The sequence below is a fragment of the Colletes latitarsis genome, unplaced genomic scaffold, assembly GCF_051014445.1.
Source record: "Colletes latitarsis isolate SP2378_abdomen unplaced genomic scaffold, iyColLati1 scaffold0021, whole genome shotgun sequence".
Taxonomy (NCBI): Eukaryota; Metazoa; Arthropoda; class Insecta; order Hymenoptera; family Colletidae; genus Colletes; species Colletes latitarsis.
In genome coordinates this window covers 10,933,917-10,938,755 of record NW_027488371.1, presented here as the reverse complement: position 1 = coordinate 10,938,755, position 4,839 = coordinate 10,933,917, and positions in this window count along the sequence as shown.

Genomic DNA, 4,839 nt, shown 5'->3' with positions numbered 1-4,839 from the left:
CCCAGGATCTGGCCAACAAGTATGCGAAAAATGGGAAAGTATGAGCCAGATTATGGCAAATACCAGACCTAACCCTGACCTAACCGGTGTTATCCTCTAAAATATAGATTGTATCCAGGTTTAACTCACTGTTTCAGTGTGGTACCATATTACTACGTGATCCAAACCAGAAAACGCCCAGGATCTGGCCAACAAGTATGCGAAAAATGCGAAAGTATGAGCCAGATGATGGCAAATACCAGACCTAACCCTGACCTAACCGGTGTTATCCTCTAAAATATAGATTGTATCCAGGTTTAACTCACTGTTTCAGTGTGGTACCATATTACTACGTGATCCAAACCAGAAAACGCCCAGGATCTGGCCAACAAGTATGCGAAAAATGCGAAAGTATGAGCCAGATGATGGCAAATACCAGACGTAACCCTGACATAACCGGTGTTATCCTCTAAAATATAGATTGAATCCAGGTTTAACTCACTGTTTCAGAGTGGTTCTACATCACTACGTGATCCAAACCAGAAAACGCCCAGGATCTGGCCAACAAGTATGCGAAAAATGCGAAAGTATGAGACAGATGATGGCAAATACCAGACCTAACCCAAACCTAGCCGGTGTTACCCTCTAATATATAGATCGAATCCAGGACTACTTCACTGTTTCAGTGCGGTACCACGCTACTACCTGATCCAACCCAGAAGACGCACAGGATCTGGCCAACAAGTATGCGAAAAATGCGATAGGATGAGCCGGATTATGGCAAATACCAGACCTAACCCCGACCTAACCGGTGTTATCCTCTAAAATATAGATTGGATCCAGGATTAACTCACTGTTTCAGTGTGGTGCAATATTACTACGTGATCCAAACCAGAAAACGCCCAGGATCTGGCCAACAAGTATGCGAAAAATGCGAAAGTATGAGCCAGATGATGGCAAATACCAGACCTAAACCTGACCTAACCGGTGTTATCCTCTAAAATATAGATTGAATCCAGGTTTAACTCATGTGGCAGTGTGGTACCACATTACTACGTGATCCATACCAGAAAACGCCCTGGATCTGGCCAACAAGTATGCGAAAAATGCGAATGTATGAGCCGGATGATGGCAAATACCAGACCTAACCCTGACCTAACCGGTGTTATCCTCTAAAATATAGATTGAATCCAGGTTTAACTCATGTGGCAGTGTGGTACCACATTACTACGTGATCCAAACCAGAAAACGCCCTGGATCTGGCCAACAAGTATGCGAAAAATGCGAAAGTATGAGACAGATGATGGCAAATACCAGACCTAACCCAAACCTAGCCGGTGTTACCCTCTAATATATAGATCGAATCCAGGATTACTACACTGTTTCAGTGCGGTACCACGCTACTACCTGATCCAACCCAGAAGACGCACAGGATCTGGCCAACAAGTATGCGAATAATGCGAAGGTATGACCCGGATGATGACAAATACCAGAGCTAACCCTGACCTAGCCGGTTTTATCCACTAAAATATTGATTGAATCCAGGTTTAACTCACTGTTTCAGTGTAGTATCACATTACTACGTGATCCAACCCAGAAAAAGCCCAGGATCAGGCCAAAATGTATGCGAAAAATGTGAAAGTATGAGCCAGATGATGGCAAATACCAGTCCTAACCCTGACCTAAACGCTGTTATCCTCTAAAATATAGATTGGATCCAGGATTAACTCACTGTTTCAGTGTGGTACAATATTACTACGTGATCCAAACCAGGACACGCCTAGGATCTGGCCAACAAGTATGCGAAAAATGCGAATGTATGAGCCGGATGATGGCAAATACCAGACCTAACCCTGACCTAACCGGTGTTATCCTGTAAAATGTAGATTGTATCCAGGTTTAACTCACTGTTGCAGTGTGGCACCACATTACTGCGTTATCCAAACCAGAAAAAGCCAGCATTTGGCCAACAGTTATGCAAAAAAGGTGAAAGTATGAGCGAGATGATGGCGAATCCCAGACATGACCCAGTCCTAACCGGTGTTACCCTCTAATATATAGATCGAATCCAGGACTAATTCACTGTTTCAGTGTGGCATCACACCACTACGTGATCCAACCCAGAGAACGCCCAGGATCTGGCCAAAAAGTATGCGAAAAATGCGAAAGTATGAGCCAGGTAATGGAAAATACCAGACCTAACCCTGACCTAACCGGTGTTATCCTCTAAAATATAGATTGAATCCAGGTTTAACTCATGTGTCAGTGTGGTACCACATTACTACGTGACCGAAACCAGAAGACGCCCTGGATCTGGCCAACAAGTATGCGAAAAATGCGAAGGTATGAGCCAGATGATGGCAAATACCAGACCTAACCCTGACCTAACCGGTGATATCCTCTAAAATATAGATTGAATCCAGGTTTAACTTATGTGGCAGTGTGGTACCACATTACTACGTGATCCATACCAGAAAACGCCCTGGATCTGGCCAACAAGTATGCGAAAAATGCGAAAGTATGAGCCGGATGATGGCAAATACCAGACCTAACCCTGACATAACCGGTGTTATCCTCTAAAATATAGATTGAATCCAGGTTTAACTCACTGTTTCAGAGTGGTTCTACATTACTACGTGATCCAAACCAGAAAACGACCAGGATCTGGCCAACAAGTATGCGAAAAATGCGAAAGTTTGAGCCACGTGATGGCAAATACCAGACCTAACCCTGACCTAACCGGTGTTATCCTCTAAAATATAGATTGAATCCAGGTTTAACTAATGTGGCAGTGTGGCACCACATTACTACGTTATCCAAACCAGAAAAAGCCAGCATTTGGCCAACAATTATGCAAAAAAGGTGAAAGTATGAGCCACGTGATGGCAAATACAAGACCTAACCCAAACCAAACCGGTGTTACCCTCTAATGTATAGATCGAATCCAGGATTACTTCACTGTTTCAGTGCGGTACCACACTACTACCTGATCCAAACCAGAAAACACCCAGGATCTGGCCAACAAGTATGCGGAAAATGCGAAAGTATGAGCCAGGTTATGGCAAATACCAGACCTAACCCTGACCTAACCGGTGTTATTCTCTAAAATATAGATTGTATCCAGGTTTAACTCACTGTTGCAGTGCGGAACCGCATTACTACGTGATCGAAACCAGAAAACGCCCAGGATCTGGCCAATAAGTATGCGAGAAATGCGAAACTATGAGCCAGATGATGGCAAATACCAGACCTAACCCTGACCTAACCGGTGTTATCCTCTAAAATATAGATTGTATCCACGTTTAACTCACTGTTGCTGTGCGGAACCACATTACTACGTGATCGAAACCAGAAAACGCCCAGGATCTGGCCAATAAGTATGCGAAAAATGCGAAACTATGAGTCAGATGATGGCAAATACCACACCTAACCCTGACCTAACCGGTGTTATCCTCTAAAATATAGATTGTATGCAGGTTTAACTCACTGTTTCAGTGTGGAATCACATTACTACGTGATCTAAACCAGAAAACGCCCAGGATCTGGCCTATAAGTATGCGAAAAATGCGAAAGTATGAGCCAGATGATGGCAAATACCAGACCTAACCCTGACCTAGCCGGTGTCATCCTCTAAAATATGGTTTGAATCCAGGTTTAACTCACGGTTGCTGTGTGGTGCCACATTACTACGTGATCCAAACCAGACAACGCCCAGGATCTGGCCAACAAGTATGCGAAAAATGCCAAACTATGAGTCAGATGATGGCAAATACCAGACCTAACCCTGACCTAACCGGTGTTACCCTCTAAAATATAGATTGTATCCAGGTTTAACTCACTGTTTCAGTGTGGTACCACATTACTACGTGACCCAAACCAGAAAACGCCCAGGATCTGGCCAATAAGTATGCGAAAAATGCGTAACTATGAGCCAGATGATGGCAAATACCAGACCTGACCCTGACCTAGCCGGTGTTATCCTCTAAAATATAGATTGAATCCAGGATTAACTCACACTTTCAGTGTGGTTCTACATCACTTCGTGATCCAAACCAGAATACGCCCACGATCTGGCCAAGATGTATGCGAAAAATGCGAAAGTATGAGCCACGTGATGGCAAATACCAGACCTAACCCTGACCTAACCGGTGTTATCCTCTAAAATATAGATTGAATCCAGGTTTAACTCATGTGGCAGTGTGGTACCACATTACTACGTGATCCATACCAGAAAACGCCCTGGATCTGGCCAACAAGTATGCGAAAAATGCGAAAGTGTGAGCCGGATGATGGCAAATACCAGACCTAACCCTGACCTAACCGCTGTTATCCTCTAAAATATAGATTGAATCCAGGTTTAGCTCACTGTTTCAGCGTGGTACCATATTACTACGTGATCCAAACCAGAAAACGCTCAGGATCTGGCCAACAAGTATGCGAAAAATGCGAATGTATGAGCCAGATGATGGCAAATACCAGTCCTAACCTTGACCTAACCGCTGTTATCCTCTAAAATATAGATTGAATCCAGGATTAACTCACTGTTTCAGTGTAGTACCATATTACTACGTGATCCAAACCAGAAAACGCCCAGGATCTGGCCAACAAGTATGCGAAAAATGCGAAAGTATGAGACAGATGATGGCAAATACAAGACCTAACCCAAACCTAGCCATTGTTACCCTGTAATATATAGATCGAATCCAGGATTACTTCACTGTTTCAGTGCGGTACCACGCTACTACCTGATCCAACCCAGAAGACGCACAGGATCTGGCCAACAAGTATGCGAAAAATGCGAATGTATGAGCCAGATGATGGCAAATACCAGTCCTAACCTTGACCTAACCGCTGTTATCC